A 17,999-nucleotide genomic window follows, 5' to 3' on the forward strand; every position below is an offset into this window, starting at 1 on the left:
ACAACACCAGGAATGTCACAGCACTCCCACTGACCTTCTTATACACACAAGGTTCCTCAGGATTCTTAGCAAAACCAAATTCTTTAATTGTACTATCGAATCTGAGGTTCCAACTCCTAGATGCCTGCTTTAGACCATAAATAGATCTTTGAAGTTTGCATACCATATGCTCACTTCCGATAGATGTAAACCCTTCGGGTTGAGACATAATAATCTCTTCCTTAATATCCCCATTAAGAAAGGCTGTCTTAACATCCATCTGCCATATCTCATAGTCATACCATGCAGCTATGGCTAGCAAAACCCTTATAGACTTGAACATTGCAACTGGAGAAAAGGTTTCCTCAAAGTCAACTCCTTGTCTTTGAGTATATCCTTTTGCCACCAATTGCGCCTTGAAGGTCAATACCTTCCCATCCGCCCCAAGTTTTCTCTTGTAAATCCATTTACACCCTATGGGAACAATTCCCTCAGGTGGATCAACGAGATTCCACACTTGGTTCGAATGCATGGAACTCATCTCATATTCCATTGCTTCAAGCCATTTGGATGAATCGGCATCAGATAATGCTTCCTTGAAGGTCCTTGGATCACATCCAAGGTTAGGCTCATCATGGCCCTCTTCAAGAAGCAGACCATACCTCATAGGTGGTCTCGAGACTCTCTCGGATCTTCTAGGAGCTTGTATCTCCTCACTTAGCTCATTGGGTGTGGGTTCTACAACTGTGGGTGTCTCTCGAACCTCTTCGAGTTCTATCATCTCGCCTTTTCTATCCAATAGAAATTCCTTTTTCCAAAAAGGTTGCATTCCTAGAAACAAACACCTTTGTTTCTTGGGGATGAGAGAAATAATATCCAACGGAATTCCTTGGATATCCCACAAAGTAGCATAAAATGGATCGACTATCCAATTTATCTCTCACTGCCTGCTGCACATAAGCAGGACACCCCCTTATTCTAAGATAAGAATACTTGGGAGGCTTACCCATCCATATCTCATATGGAGTCTTGTCAACTGCCTTTGTATGGACATTGTTCAACAACAGTGCCGCTGTTTCAAGTGCATATCCCCAAAAGGATGGCGGCAACTCCGTGAACCCCATCATAGATCGAACCATGTCCATTAAAGTCCGGTTACGACGCTCTGAAACACCATTCAACTGCGGTGTAGCGGGCGGAGTCCACTGCGAGAGAATCCCATTCTCTCTAAGATACTCTTGGAACTCGGCACTCAAGTACTCACCACCTCGATCCGATCGAAGTGTCTTGATGCTTCGTCCCAATTGCTTCTCTACTTCACTTCTGAATTTTTTGAACCTTTCAAAGGCTTCAGACTTGTATTTCATCAAATACACATACCCATACCTCGAAAAGTCATCGGTAAAGGTGATGAAGTAGGCATGTCCATGCTTAGTGGTGATGCTAAGCGGACCGCACACATCGGTATGGATCAAATCCAATAACCCTTTGGCTCGCTCCGCATGGCCCTTAAAGGGAATTTTGGTCATCTTTCCTTTTAGACAGGATTCACAAGTCGTGAGAGCATTAATATCGGACATATCAAACATGCCAACTCCCACTAGCTTGTTCATCCTTCTTAAGGAAATATGTCCTAATCGAGCATGCCATAATTGTGCCGAATTAAGAGTATCTTGTTTGCGCTTGTTTGTTGTTGTTACAGCTTGGACATTGTTAAGTGGAATATCTTTCAATTTTAAGGTGTAGAGATCGTTTTCAAGTTCTCCAGTACCAATTAAACATTCATTCTTGTAAATATTGCAAACACCTTTGCTAAATAAACAAGAAAATCCATCTTTGTCTAACATAGAAATGGAAATAATGTTTTTCACCAAGTCTGGTAGAAACAAAACATCTCTTAAATTTAAATTAAAATCATTGTTCAAAAGTAAACAAACATCTCCAACAGCTTTGGCAGCAACTCTTGCCCCATTGCCCATCCTCAAGAAGGTCTCACCTTCCCGGAGCCTCCTACTTCTTCCCATCACCTGCAAATCATTACAGAGATGTGAGCCACAGCCGGTATCCAATACCCAAGAAGTAGAGTTAATTGAAATGTTTACTTCGATATAGAACATACCGTTTCCAGAACTCTTCTGGGCCAGATATTCCCTGCAGTTACGCATCCAATGTCCAGGCTTCTTGCAGTGATGACAGACGTCAACAGTTTTGTCAGCCTTAACTGGTGCGGCTGCCACAGCGGGAATCGGAGTCAGCCTCTTCAAGGGCGCACGCTCTTCTTGGGACGTTGGAAAGAACGCTTCTTTCCTTTCCCAGGTGGACCGGTCTTCGTTCCAGATGAAGAGCCCACATAAAGAACCGGCTTCTCTTTCTTGATGGTGGACTCAAAGGTCACAAGCATGTTCACCAACTCCTCAAGGGTCGGCTCCATCTTGTTCATATTGAAATTCACCACAAAAGGATCAAACGAGCTAGGCAGGGACAACAGCAACACGTCGGTGGTCAACTCCGAAGGCAAGATCAAATCCATGCCAACGAGCTTGTCCACGAGCCCAATCAACTTAAGGCCATGCTCATGGACCGAGGCCCCATCTTGCATGCGTAAAGTGATGAGCTCCTTGACTGTGGCATGCCGAAGAGGCCGAGTCTGCTCACCAAAGAGCTCCTTGAGGTGCATATGAATGTCAGCAGCATTCTTTGCATCCTCTAAATGCCTCTGCAGCTCATCGTTCATAGAAGCCTGCATATAACACCTAGCCTTCAAGTCATGGTCACACCAATCCTTGTAGGTCTGCAATTCCTCAGGAGTGCAGCTAGTCGGAGCCTCAGCAGGGGGCGACTCAGTCAGTGTATATGCAATTTTCTCCGAGTTCAAGACGATTTTTAGATTTCTTAGCCAAGTGATATAGTTAGGTCCGGTTAGAACGTGTTTTTCGAGAATGGCAGAAGCGGATTGCGAATTGAAGACATGGTCAAATTTTGTACTGAAAAGTAAAACAGATAAATGTTAATGACTATTTTAAAATATTTAATAAGATATAAAGTTTGGACTTTAACTATATAAATTTTCGCTCCCACTGTTTTGACATTTTCACTACCCTCTAGTGAAAACGGGAAACTCCTTTCCTCAGTAGGTACGTAAGGTCCAATTAGCGAATTATTATCCCGAATAATATCAGCCAATCATAATTCCTAAAAGGTAGTTTCCAATTGCATCACCATGCAACCCTCTACGTAAACTTTTGTCTCACGTTTGATTAGGACCCAATAATATGACGTCGTTCATCTTTACGTGTCAAGCCTAACCGATCGATATTGAACCTTAATGGACGGTCGCCATGAGTTCCCTTAATAATATGAGCCGAAATCATGGGAGTTCCACGTAGTTCACATCACCATGTCAATGGATGTCACAGCTTTCCGGCACCCAAAGCTCCCCCAATAATATGAGCCTAGCCACGAGTACGGGTAGCGTTCATCATGCACCCATTGTCGATGGAAGACAAGGAAATTATAAACAAATTTATAATTTCCCTTTTCGGACTTGATATTAATTTTGAATCTTATTCAAAATGAGGGTTTTTAATTTTGAAAGGTCTCATCATTAATTTTATTTTAAAAGCTCGCCATGTTTGATCGTATGTTTGCCGGATTCATGCAACTTTGTTATTATCATAATAATAACGCACATACTCATTATTTATAACATATCATGCATATATTATAAACAGTAAACAAACAAGGATGATCAATCGCCCCAAAACTAATGGCCCGTGTGAGCTAAACACGGGCCTAGATCCAATCCTAGGGTAAATGCACGGGATGCAATGCAACTATTACATTAGCTTCCAATATTTACATGTCTTCGATCTTCATAATCATCATGGCCACCATCTTCCAATCTTGATTATCCACTACACTAATATTTACAATTAAATATCCATGGCAAATAGAGATACATCTCATGGGGTGGGAACGAGCCATAAACCAAGCCCACTTTATAAATTGATAATTATTACAATCATTCAACATCAAATATCCTAGCATACACCTAGCAAATTGGGCTTGGGCTTTCGATCATCCTTCATGCATAATATCACATATCATACACCATCAATTAATTATCACAATAATTAATTGATCCAATATTATATATCTTGAACCAATCACTAACCGCCACGATTATAAACTAAATTAACAAAGTATACAAACACCTTTGTCTACTTTCCAATTAATTTATTTATAACCGAATTTCTTATAAATCACAATTTACTATAAATAATTAAATTCCAACTTCAATTATTTATTTTATGAGAAAAATTTCCAACTTTTGTAATTTTAAACTTAAGGGCCCAAAAACTTATTTTTCACCAAAATATTTTGGCCCATTTAAAAATTCACAAATATGTTAGCCATCCCATGGCCCAACAACTCAAGGCCCATGACACTTTGATAATCCGAAACAATTTTGGAAACCCTAGTCGTCATCGACGTCGCCGGAGCTCCGTTGCCGGATTCCGGCAACAAAATTTTTTTTTTATTTTGAAGGGGGGGTTCGGGCAGCCCCTCGGGCTGCCCTAGCTGCCCGAAATGGGCAGCCCCTCGGGCAGCCCGAGCTGCCTGAAATGGGCAGCAAGTTGCTGCCCGGAAAAACCCTCTCATTGCCTCGATTTTTGTTGCAAATTTTCATCTCAATCGGTTAGAAATCGCCCTCAATATAATATTATGTATATGCTACACAAAAACTATTACCCTTAGCTCTGTTACCACTTGAAAGGGATCGTTTTATGGTGTTCGAAATCGCAACGGAAGCTCAAAATATTTTGTATCTCATGAAAACCCAAATTTTGTGAAAATTTTTGAAAATCGAACACCATGTACTAGTGTGCAAGCATATACAAAAATCTCAACTTTCATGCATTGGGTGTTGAGAAAATATACCTATCAACCTCTTGAGGTTGATGAATGACACCAACTAAAGTGTAAACACTTTAGCTCTTGAAAGGACTGACAATCTACCAGCTCTCCTCTTTCCTTCAAAATAAGGCCCACCACCAACTAGGTAGATCACCTCAAATTTTGCACTAGAAAAATTTGAGGATTTTTCAATGAGAAGTGTGAGAAGTCATCAACCAAAATTTAAGAGAAAATTGGAGAGAAGGTGGTTCAATATTTCGGCCAAGTGAGGGGGAGGAGAGAAGGGTGGAAGACTTGTCTTGGTTGTGGGAAAAGTGAAAAAATTGTCTTGCATGCCATACAATATTTTAATCAAAAATAATCCACACCCCTTCACCTCCCAAGCATGCAAACTCTAGTGGGCTTGTAACTTTTACAAGGCCCATGGACTTTTTAATTGTCTCAAACATATTTGAGCCCAATTAGACTTTACTTGATTTTACTCAAGCCCACTAGTTAAATAATTATTTCCAATTGGGCTCTACAAGGCCCAATGTTATTTAATTAATCCAACACTTGAATTAATTTAATTATTTGCACTCTACGAGGCCCACTAGTGTTTAATTAATTCAACACTTGAATTAATTTAATTAAGTCCATAATAATGTTTATGAAAATCACAATTTTCAAATACATTATTCACTTGGCCAACTTTTTCATTAGGAACAATTCCATTAATTAAAATTTATATTTATCTCATAGAAGTCATACTTCCATTTTTCTTTACGCTTATAAACTCATTTATAAGCCGTTCAACACATTGAACTATTTTAACTTCTCAACGGGATCTAGAAAGCTAGCACTTGTGTGGCCCTCAATGGTTCATTGATACAACTAGCCGTGGGTTCACATCTCCATGTAATTCGGACTAAACATGTCCTTATACGAGCATACCCCAACTGCTCCATTCTTACTTATCAACTCCTTGATAACAAGAACGTCAGAACTCAAGTCTGATAGTACCCAACCAATCATGTTAAACGCCTAGCAGCATCGCTTACATGATTCCCTAGGTATCAAATGATAGTGCCTGCAAGAACCATTCAATTATGGTTAGCGTACAGTACGGTCCCTTCAACACATATATATCCCGACCGATTCGACAACCATTGGTTTATCGAGAGTTGTCAATGAATCGATACTATGTGTCATGTCGTAGTTGCATCGATGGTGTAATCTATGAAACACCTTTCGTAATTACCACCATACTCTGATCAGAGATTTCAACCTAAATACACATGATAACACATAGGATATCCATACCCAAAGGTAAGCGGTGAATCCCCGACTACAATGCATCGACTCCTATATGTTTCGACAGAACACCCAACCTTGCCACTTGATGACCCCATAAGAGTCGGTAAACAAGTCAAAGTGTAATTCTAGCATATAGAGTCTCAATGTTGTCCCGGGTCATAAGGACTAATGGTGTACAACCAAAAACTAGGACTTTTCCACTCGATAAGTGAGAACCACTTGGAAAGTCCTTTTATGGAGGGTTGTTCAGTGCACTCTACAAGGAGCACCTATCTGCATGTTCGGACATCACAATGTCCCCTACCAATGAAACATGGTACTCACATCGCAAATACTAGTCTCTAACTCGAGCGGCCTATATCCTTCTTAGTGGCGGCTGAATCGACTAGGAACCGTTTAGAATATAGAGTATTACAAATATGAGTTTCATGATACTCATCATATGAGCATCTCATATTCTTTCTACTATTTGTATATTCAAGGGCTTTATCTATGCAACTAGCATGGGTATACAGATAAAGAAGTGCCAAAACGATAAATTCAAATATTATTAAAATAAAGACTGCTTATACATAGAGTTTCATTGTGAACACTCGGCCAACACTTGGCTCGACGGGCACCTACTCTAACAAATTGTGTAATTGGCTTTGCTATACTGGAGAAATCTTGGATTAATCGTCGGTAATAGCCTGCTAGACCCATGAAACTGCGTATCTCTGGCACAGAAGTCGGTCTCGGCCAACTGATCACAGCGTCAACTTTACTCGGATCCACAGAAATACCGTCTCCAGATACGATATGCCCCAAAAACATAATCTTTCTCAGCCAAAACTCGCACTTTGACAATTTAGCATATAATCTCTCATTTCTCAATGTCTGTAATACAATTCTTAAGTGCTCGGCATGATCAGTCTCATTTCTGGAGTAAACCAGAATATCATCAATGAAAACAATAGCAAATTCATCTAGATACCTCTGGAAGACACGGTTCATCAATCCCATAAACACCGCTGGTGCATTCATTAAACCAAAAGGAATGACAATAAACTCGTAATGTCCATACCTGGTTCGAAATGCTGTCTTCGGTGTATCAACATCTCGTACTCGCAGCTGGTGATATCCAGATCTCAAATTAATCTTTGAATAAATGGAGGATCCCTGCAATTGATCAAATAAATCGTCGATACGCGGCAATGGATATTTATTCTTCACTGTTGCTTTGTTCAGTTGTCGGTAATCAATACACAACTGCATCGAACCATCTTTCTTTCGTACAAATTGCACGGGTACGCCCCAAGGAGATACACTTGGTCTGATGTAACCCTTGGCCAACAAATCTTCAAGTTGTGCTTTCAGTTCTTTCAGTTCAATAGGTGCCATTTTGTACGGAGCTCGAGATATAGGAGCTATACCTGGTATGAGATCAATACTGAAATCTACCTCTCGAGCTGGAGGTAACCCTGGAATCTCGTCTGGGAATACATCAGCAAATTCACGTACTACTAGTAGATCTGCCAATACTGGGCTCGACTTCAGTAGATCTACTGAATATATAAGGAACCCTTCTGCTCCTTTTTGCAACAATCTGGTCATAGTTAAAACAGACACTAAGGGAATCCGAGATCTGGAACCCTTCCCGTAGAATTTCCACTCGTCAGTCATCTCTGGTCTGAACCTGACAATCTTCTTGAAACAGTCTACAGTGGCTCGGTACTTGGTTAAGATATCAATCCCAACAATACAATCAAAATCAGCTATCCCAAGTACAATACAATCCAAATCAATTTCATGCCCCTCAAACTGTAGTATACAATGTCTAACTGAATTCATAGATATAAGACCACTTCCCAACGGAGAAGAAATAGACACTACAGCAGTTAAGGACTCGACAGGCAAAGCATGCAACAATGCAAAGCGCTCAGAAATAAATGTATGAGATGCGCCCGTATCTATCAAAACATAGGCAGGATAACCGCAAAGAAAACAGTTACCTGCGATCACATCGTCCGGTGCATCTTGAGCTTGCTCCTCTGTCAATGCAAAAACCTGAGCCTGTTGTCTGGGAGGCTGGCTCAATGTTTGGCTACCTCTGGCTCGAGGCTGAGTCGGTGTAGGGGTTGGCTGGAAGGAGTGGACAGACGAAGCTTGCTTCTCAGGCTGAGCTACTGATGCAGAAGACCCTGCACCCTGAGATCTCTGTGAACCCCTCTGTGGACAGACCTTGGCGAAATGTCCCTGTTGTCTACATATGTTACATCTGCCCATCACACCCTGACACTGCTCGGTGGCATGCCTACCTCCACAAGAACTGCAATACACACCTATATATTCTGTTCTATGGCCAAGACCTCTCTGTCGTGACCCACTGGAGCTCGACGAACTGCTCCCTGATCTCTTAAATTGTTTTCCCTTCGCTTTCAACTGATCTTTTCTTCCACTGCTGCTACCACCGCTTTCAAATCGAGGAGGGGGTTGAACGGAAGGTAGTGGCGGTCTAGGAGTCGGAGCGACATAGGGAATGCTTCGTTGTCTTAGTAATCCAGCTTCCGCTTCCTTGGCACGGTTCAACGCATCAGTAAAGTTGTTGGGCCTACCGGTATTCTCCAAAGTAAAGATGTCTGGATTCAAGCCATTTATAAACTGATCCGCAACGGCCTCTTCATTCTCGGAAACATGAGGAGCAAATCTGAGCAATGACGAAAACATGGCAACATACTCTTCGATGTTCAATTGTCCCTGCCTCAGATTGGCGAACTCGGCACCCTTGTCTTTTCGGTATGACACCGGGAAGAATCGCTGATAGAACTCAGTCTTGAACACCTTCCAAGTTGTAATGCCCTAGATTGTATGTGGATAAAATGAAAAGATGAAGTGTTGCTTGAAGAAAGGGACCGCACCCGCGCCTAGTGAAGCACCGCACCCGCGGTGCATGGACAGAAAGTTGGCCAATATTACAGTAGGGTCACCGCACCCGCGGTCAGAGAAAGAGTGCACACGCGGTTGATGGACAGAGAGTTGGAAAGTATTTACAGAAATGACACCGCACCCGCGGTTCAAATGTAACTGCACCCGCTTTGATGTCACCGCACCCGCGGTCTTATATGTAGCGCACCCGCGGTCGACGTTTATGCAAATATGGATGGACCGCCGAAGCTTGAGCGCACCCGCGGTTCCTGAACTACCGCACCCGCGGTCATGCGTCTTACTTGAAAAATATGACACTTGCCCCTCAACATGCAAGATATATATAGTGTGTGTCTTCATTTCTCTCCTAGCACAGCTGAGACCACCGAGAGAAAGGGAAAAGTTCAAGGAAAGGGAAAGTTATCTTCTTTTAAAGCTAGTTTGTACAAGAATTACACATCCAAACTTTAATCCAAGCATAGAACCTTGCTCCTTTCTTTAAGGGCTACAAAAGGATGTAAGTTTGGGTAAGTTTTAACATGTTTTGAAGTATACATGTGGGAGAAATGCTGATATACTTGTGATAATATGTTCTTGAGATGATTGATATCGTGGAAATGCAACCGGATCGAAGAACGGATGTTGTATGCTATAGTTATTATTTTCCAGCATGTTTAGAGTTAACTTGTGCAGATTTTGAGTACTATCATATGCTTATGATGATGATTATGAGTTGAGACCTATGAATTATTGATATATGTGGGAGTTGGATTGACCGGTATTGAGAAATTACGTTGTTATGCCGTCAAATGGTACCGAGGTCAAGTATTGAATTGGATATGTGTTGATTGAGATTAGAGATTAATAGAATATGTATCAACATTTCCATTTCAGATTTGATAGTGACAGATTCGTCATCGAGACTTCAACATCGACAGACATTGTGCGACGAAAGGTATAATTCATGTTTTGTTTGGGGAAGACACAACTCAAATGAGATTCAATTTTAGTTTCTTAACCAAATCACATACTAGAATTGTTGTTTATCTTTTGATGTGATTGTGATTTGTTTATAGATTTATATTCAAATCTCTTGATATGATGATGTCTTGTTTATAGATTTATATTCAAGCCTTTGAGATAGGAGAGTCATTGACAGACTTGCCAAACTAGATGTTCGGTGGTATCGACGGTTCGGATCAGATTCACTCCAATTGTAGACATTCGATACAGATATGACCGAAGTCTAGGAATAAGACGTACAGTTACCCCGATTGGGAGGGTAGGTGACAGACAGTGACGTCTTATTCACATCGGGATCCCTAGAGTAGAGTCGATTCGAGTCAAGATATGATTTGATTTGAGTTGCATGTTTAGATAGATCGGTTTCATAGACTATGGAGCCATTGTTATTGCTTTCATGGATGATTTATGATTTCGTATCAGCATGTTTTATACTGGGATTTGTTCTCACCGGAGTTTCCGGCTGTTGTTATGTCTGTATGTGTGCATAACAACAGGTAGGGCAGGATAGGGTCGCGACAGAGATGAGAGATGGACATAGCGTGGTGATCACGGGCGTAGCAGATGAACTAGTAGTTGTACTTTTGATATGTACTGTATTTAATTACTGGTTTGTAGAATATGAATAAAACGAGACATGTATATTATTTTTGTTGTAATGAAATGAACATAGAATTATCTTGTGGCTGAGTTATAAACATTTGATTTAATGTTAAAAGCAAAATTTTGACCCGTATTTTTGAATAAAGATCCAATTAACCCCGAAAAGAATTGAGTTAGAGCCCGGGTCCCCACAATAGGTGGTATCAGAGCAGTAGGTTCTGTAGACTGAGATAGAATAGAATGAGCGGGGTAGATCGAGTCTTCTTCCTTGCTTTAGATGTGCTAGCATGATTTAATGCTTTCCCTATTATATGTTGTATTGTATCTGAGTTGATTTACAGCATATAATTGTAAAGACTGAATCAGAACCGATTCTGGATCAAAAGTATATGATCAAAGGAGGGCTGAGATAGATTGTATAGATTGTATCTTAATCTGTTTGATAATCAGATATGCCGCCTAGAAGGATACCGCAACCAGCTGCAAGACAAGTGCCAGAACAGGGGAGTACGTCAGGTACCCAGATGGACGTAACCGCTACCCCGATGGAGACTCTGTTGAAACGTTTTCAATCATTCCGACCTCCGACTTTGAAAGGCACTGAGAATGCAGCGGATTGCGAAAGCTGGTTGGATGATATAGAGATGTTATTTGAATCACTTGCCTATACAGATGAACGGAGAGTGAAGCTGATTGGGCATCAATTGCAAGAAGTGGCCAAGAGTTGGTGGTTAATGGCGAAACGAGCCTTAGAACATCGAGGTATTGATATTACTTGGAAAGTCTTTAAAGATGAATTTTATCAACGTTTCTTTCCAGTGTCGTATCGAAAAGACAAAGGGGCCGAATTCGCCAACTTGAGACAGGGGCAATGGAACATAGAGGAGTATGTTGCCAAATTCTCGTCCTTGCTTCGATTTGCACCTCACGTAGCAGGGAATGATGAGGCAGTTGCCGATCAATTCATAAATGGTTTGAATCCGGATATTTTCACTTTAGTGAACACGGGGCGACCCAACACTTTTTCTGAGGCGTTGAATCGAGCGAAGGGAGCAGAGGCTGGCTTGATTAGGCAGCGAGGAGCAGCTTCCTATAGTGTTCAGGGTCAGAGACCGCCAGCGTTCCCCCCACAGTTTCCACCACCTCCTCCTCGATTTGATAGTGGAATCAGTAGTAGTGGGAAGAAAGATTCTTTGAAAGCTAAGGGTAAGCAGTTCAAGAGAGCAGGGAGCAGTTCATCGAGCTCCAGTGGGTCAAGACAGAGAGGTCCTGGCCAGAGTACAGATGTGACAGGTGTATATTGTACTACTTGTGGAGGCCGACATGCCACAGAGCAGTGTCAGGGAGTGATGGGCAGATGTAATATATGCAGGCAACACAGGGACACTTTGCCAGAGTTTGCCCCAGAGAGGTGCCCAGAGATTTCAGAGTGCAGGGTCATCAGCATCAGTGACTCAGCCTGAGAGACAGACATCTGTACATTCATTCCAGCCACCATCTGCACAATCCCAACCTAGAGCCAGTGGTGGCCAGACAATGAGCCAACCTCCCAGACAACAAGCTCAGGTGTTTGCATTGACGGAAGAGCAAGCCCAAGGTGCACCAGACGATGTGATTGCAGGTAACTATTTTCTTTGCGGTTATCCTGCATATGTATTGATAGATACAGGTGCATCACATACATTCATATCAGAACGTTTTGCATTGACACATGCATTGCCTGTAGAGTCATTGTCTACTGTAGTGTCTATTTCTTCTCCGTTGGGAAGTGGTCTGATATCTATGACTTCAGTTAGACATTGCTTACTGCAGTTTGAAGGGCATGAGATCGATTTAGAATGTGTTGTACTTGGTTTATCTGATTTTGATTGTATTGTCGGGATTGACATGTTGACTAAGTACAGAGCCACCGTAGACTATTTTCACAAGATTGTCAGATTCAGACCTGAAATGACAGAGGAGTGGAAATTCTATGGTAAGGGTTCCAGATCTCGGATTCCCTTAGTATCTGCTCTGGCTATGAGTAGATTGTTGCAGCAAGGAGCAGAAGGGTTCCTTATTTATTCAGTAGATTTACTGAAATCGAGCCCGACATTGGCAGATTTGCCAGTAGTACGGGAGTTTGCAGATGTATTTCCTGACGAGATTCCAGGGTTACCTCCAGCTCGAGAGGTAGATTTTAGTATTGATCTTATTCCAGGTACCGCTCCTATATCTCGAGCTCCGTATAGGATGGCGCCTATAGAGTTGAAGGAATTGAAAGCACAACTAGAAGATCTTCTAGCCAAGGGATATATCAGACCTAGTGTATCTCCTTGGGACGCTCCAGTGCTATTCGTGCGAAAGAAAGACGGTTCTATGAGATTGTGTATAGATTACAGGCAACTGAACAAGGCAACGATAAAGAACAAATATCCTTTGCCTCGTATCGACGACTTATTTGATCAGTTGCAGGGATCTTCTATCTATTCCAAGATCGATCTGAGATCTGGATATCACCAGCTGCGAGTACGAGATATTGATATACCAAAGACAGCATTCCGAACCAGGTATGGACATTACGAATTTATTGTCATGCCTTTTGGGTTAACGAATGCTCCAGCGGTGTTTATGGGACTAATGAACCGTGTCTTTCAGAGGTATTTAGATTAGTTTGTGATTGTTTTTATTGATGATATTTTGGTGTATTCAAATAATATGAATGAGCATGCCAATCATTTGAGAATTGTGTTGCAAACACTAAGAAATGAAAGATTGTATGCGAAACTGTCAAAGTGTGAGTTTTGGCTGAGACAGGTTGTCTTCTTGGGTCATATCATATCTGGAGATGGTATTTCTGTGGATCCGAGTAAAGTGGAAGTTGTGATCGGTTGGCCTAGACCGACTTCGGTGCCTGAGATGCCCAGTTTCATGGCTCTAGCAGGGTACTATAGACGATTCATCAAAGATTTCTCCAGTATTACGAAGCCGATTACCCAGTTGACACAGAAAAATGCGCCGTTTGTGTGGTCTGCGGATTGTGAATCTAGTTTCCTAGAGTTGAAGAAGAGGTTGACCAGTGCACCTGTCTTGATGATTCCTTCGGGTACTGGTGATTTCGTTGTATATTGTGATGCATCTCACAGAGGGCTGGGATGTGTTCTTATGCAGCGTGGTCATGTGATCGCATATGCCTCTAGACAGCTGAAGCCACACGAGATTCGATACCCCATTCATGATCTTGAATTAGCGGCTATTGTTTTTGCCTTAAAGATCTGGCGTCATTATCTTTATGGTGAGAAATTTGAGATTTACTCTGACCATAAAAGCCTGAAGTATCTGTTTTCTCAGTCAGAGTTGAACATGAGGCAGCGTAGATGGCTTGATCTACTGAAAGATTTTGATTGCGAGATCAAGTACTATCCAGGGAAGTCAAATGCAGCAGATGCCTTGAGTCGAAAGGTTTGTGCCCTATCATTATCGACGATAGGTATTTCGAATTTAGTTGAAGATTATTGTTTGTCTGGTTTAGCGTTTGACACAGATAGTAGACCATTGAGACTTGCCATGATTCAAGTTGAGCCAGATTTGATCATGAAAATCAAAGAAGCTCAAAGAACAGATCAGAATATACAGAAGTCAATTCAGATGGACAGATCAGGACATCAGTCTGAATATCAGGTACGTGATTTTGTCCTGTATGTGAATAACCGTATTGTAATGCTAGATGTTTCAGAGTTAAAACAATAAATATTGTCAGCAGCGCACTGTAGTCTGTTCAGCATTCACCCTGGTGGCAGAAAGATGTACAACGACTTGAAGACATAGTTCTTGTGAAAACAAATGAAATCAGATATTGCCGAATATGTGTCTAAGTGCTTAAATTTCCAATGGGTGAAGGCTGAAAGAAAGAAGCCCGGAGGTTTACTTCAGAGTTTGTCTATTCCTGATTACATGGTGTGCCGAAGTCTATCGTATCAGATCGTGATCCACGATTCAATTCTCACTTTTGGCACAGTCTGCAGCAGGCTTTAGGTACGACATTGCACCTGAGCACTGCTTATCATCCCCAGACAGACGGACAGTCAGAGCGGACTATCCAGACTTTAGAGGACATGTTGAGAGCTGTAGTGCTAGATTTCGGCACTAGTTGGCAAGATTCACTACCGTTGTGTGAATTCTCGTACAACAACAGCTATCAAACGAGCATAGAGATGGCACCGTTTGAGGCGTTGTATGGCAAGAAATGCAGATCTCCTCTATATTGGGATGATATCTCTGAGGCACTAGAACTTGGGCCTGATATGATTCGTGATATGACTGAGAAAGTGAAGATAATCCAGAAAAGAATGAAGACGGCACAGGATAGACAGGCCAAGTATGCGAATATCAGACGTAGACCGTTAGTATTTGAACAAGGAGACAGAGTATTCTTGAAAATTTCTCCCTTCAGAGGCATTGTCAGATTTGGCAAGCGTGGGAAATTGTCTCCTAGATACATCGGTCCATACGAGATTCTTGAAAAGATTGGCGATCGAGCATATCGATTAGCTCTTCCTCCTTTTCTATCCGGGATACATGACGTTTTTCATGTATCGATGCTGCGTAGATACATGCCAGATTGTTCTCATGTCATTCGGCCTGACGAAGCTGAGCTGGATCAGACATTGAGTTATGTTGAACAACCGATACAGATTCTTGATCGGAAAGAGAAACAGCTCAGAACGAAGACTATTCCCCTAGTGAAAGTCCAGTGGAGTCGTCATGGCACCGAGGAAGCGACTTGGGAGACTGAAGCAGATATGAGACAGAAATATCCCGAGTTATTCTCATGATGTGAGTATTTATTCAGCTTTTGATTTTACTGCTGTTTTTACATACTTTGATTAATTGATTTCACGTTCGAGGACGAACTAATATCTAAGAGGGGGAGATGTGAAGGCCCTCGAACTACTTGCTTGGAAATTTTGCGGAAAATTAAAAATTTTCTTTTTAAAAGAACTTAAATGGCCTCATTCATAAAATCACTGGTGAATCAAGTTCAATATTTCAAAATATAGCAGCGGAAGAAAATCAAAGTTTTGCCAACAACAACGATTTAAAAATATCCAACAACTGATAAAAATTGTTTGCGAAGAAAATAACAACTGCTGCTCTGAGGTCCTCGGGTGCCACTACTGCCGACCCAAGCTGGCTCACTGGTCCCCGCCCTCGGCCCTGGCCTCATCAGTACCTACAACAATCAAGTCTAGTGAGCCTAAAGACTCAGCATGCATAAATCGCAGGTAACGAGTAAAAATCTGAATTTAAAAAATATGCATGAGATAAAATATCCTGTCCTGAGGCATACTGAAAATAATCTGTACTGAGCAATTATAATACGTGCATAACTGAACTGGAAGTCACTGTAAAAATATTTGCTCCTTGGAGCCTGTACTGAAATATCTGATAAAATTTTCTGTTGAGATTATGTTTTACGCCTGTGGCCACTGCACTAAGCTGAACTGATCGGTAACTGGCTACCGGGGAGGCTGAAACTGAACTGAGCTGGCCGGTCACTGGCGACCGGGTGGTACCATACTGAACTGATCGGTCACTGGCGACCGTATAAAATAACACTCCCACATAGTGAATGAACCACAAGCCATATCGCATAAATCTCAAAAATAATCATTTTCTATTTAATGCACGTAAAATAATTAACTGGCATAATGAAAATTCCTGTAATTTTACCAACTGGATTGGATTGGATCGTTCCCAGGCTCGCTGCAACCTAACTGTGCCATGAAAGATATGCAATAGCTTAAACTTGACCAACTATGCAATTTACGTTCAAAAGATGCGACTATGACGCCTAATGACTTCGCATTTAATCATGACTCCGAGCCAACTTGAACCGACACTGAACCGACATATAGTCATGATTAAAATACGCTGAAAAATCATAAAATAATGTTCCTAAAATGATAGGGTCGAAATCTAGGTGGAATGGAGGCCAAAACACGAAACGCTCTTTCGAGAGTCAATTTGGCACATTGCACCGTAAATTCTCGTACGACCTCAAAAATGATCCAAATGACGAACGGTCAAAAACATGACCTTCCTAACTCAATGAGGCACTGTCCAGTCCAAGGCCATGGGCTAAAAGCCAACCAAGAACTCAAACGACGCTTCTGAACAGCAGCATACTTGCTGTCAAAAAAAAAATACAGCAGCTGCGCACTACAAGACTTGCATTGGTTTCGAGACTATCGGCCATTAGGGGCTTGAACCACCGACCACAGACTCTTACCAACATCCCAAGGAATGATTTGAACCATGGCTAAGGGCCCTAGGCCAGCCACAATCCGCATCACACCAAATCTTAACCGAAGGGTCCAACCGAGAGCAACGTGTATGCGTGTGTAGTGTTTATGCTATGATCGATGTCTTGCGTCGTTCCAGTGGCCATTTGATTGACCATGGCACGATCTAGACATCTAGGAGCATGATATGAACCGTGGCTAAGGGCCATAGGCCAACCAAGATCCACACCAAGCCACAAAAGAAACAAACCATATGCTGAAAAATGGAAGGGCCGAATGGGGAAAGGGGCTGTTCTTGTTGATTATTTAAAAACCGATGAGCCATGGACCAAGCCACCAAAAGGGCAACTTAGTCACGTCTTAGACATGCTAGGGAAGTGATCCAACCATGGCTATAGGCCCTTGGGGCAGCCAAGATCAGATCCAACCCCTAGACAAGAAACTGAATTTTCGAACCACATTTTTCTGCACCTAAGGGACTTGCTGTCATTCTGAATTTCCAGCAAGCATGGGGCTGGTTTGAATGGACCAACATGGTCCTAATGCATCCTACTACATGTATACAAGCCGCCTTGGGAGCCTGGAATCGAACCAATCACCTGAAACCACAAAACTCAGAAAAACGTGAAGCTTGTCATGAAAGGGCCGAAATTCTGCATGTGTGTTCCAAAAATATTTTGACATGTATCTCGGTTTTTGCTTGCTAAAACATGATCATGTACTGAAAAATAAATGATAATATGACTTGATTGAGGTTTGAAAGAAATCTAGACATGCCTGGTTTCGTTTCGAAAGAAAACGAAAAGAAGAGACGAGACGGCGCGGAGGAGACGGAGTGGCTTGCTTCTCTACCTTTCTTGGCTCTCGATTTTTCTCCCTTTCTCCCTAGCTGCTATCCACGTTTTTTCTACTGAAAAGGGGTCTTATTTTCGGTGGAGGTGGAGGGGGGAGTGATGGTTATGAAGGTGAGGAGAAGGGTGCACAAAAATAGGA

At 41.9% G+C, this 17,999-nt stretch overlaps 1 long non-coding RNA gene across 1 annotated transcript in view; it reads right to left on the minus strand.

Annotated features, from left to right (window-relative positions):
- The window catches only part of LOC142541060 (uncharacterized), a 101,644-nt gene extending 85,780 nt beyond the window's left edge, over nt 1-15,864 (minus strand). The window contains exon 1 of the long non-coding RNA XR_012819225.1: nt 15,850-15,864. This is a non-coding gene — a long non-coding RNA (uncharacterized LOC142541060). The remainder of the gene's footprint in view (nt 1-15,849) is intronic.
- Between the last annotated feature and the right edge of the window lie 2,135 nt (nt 15,865-17,999).

The sequence above is a fragment of the Primulina tabacum genome, chromosome 3 (genome assembly GCF_025594145.1).
Source record: "Primulina tabacum isolate GXHZ01 chromosome 3, ASM2559414v2, whole genome shotgun sequence".
In the NCBI taxonomy this organism is placed as follows: Eukaryota; Viridiplantae; Streptophyta; class Magnoliopsida; order Lamiales; family Gesneriaceae; genus Primulina; species Primulina tabacum.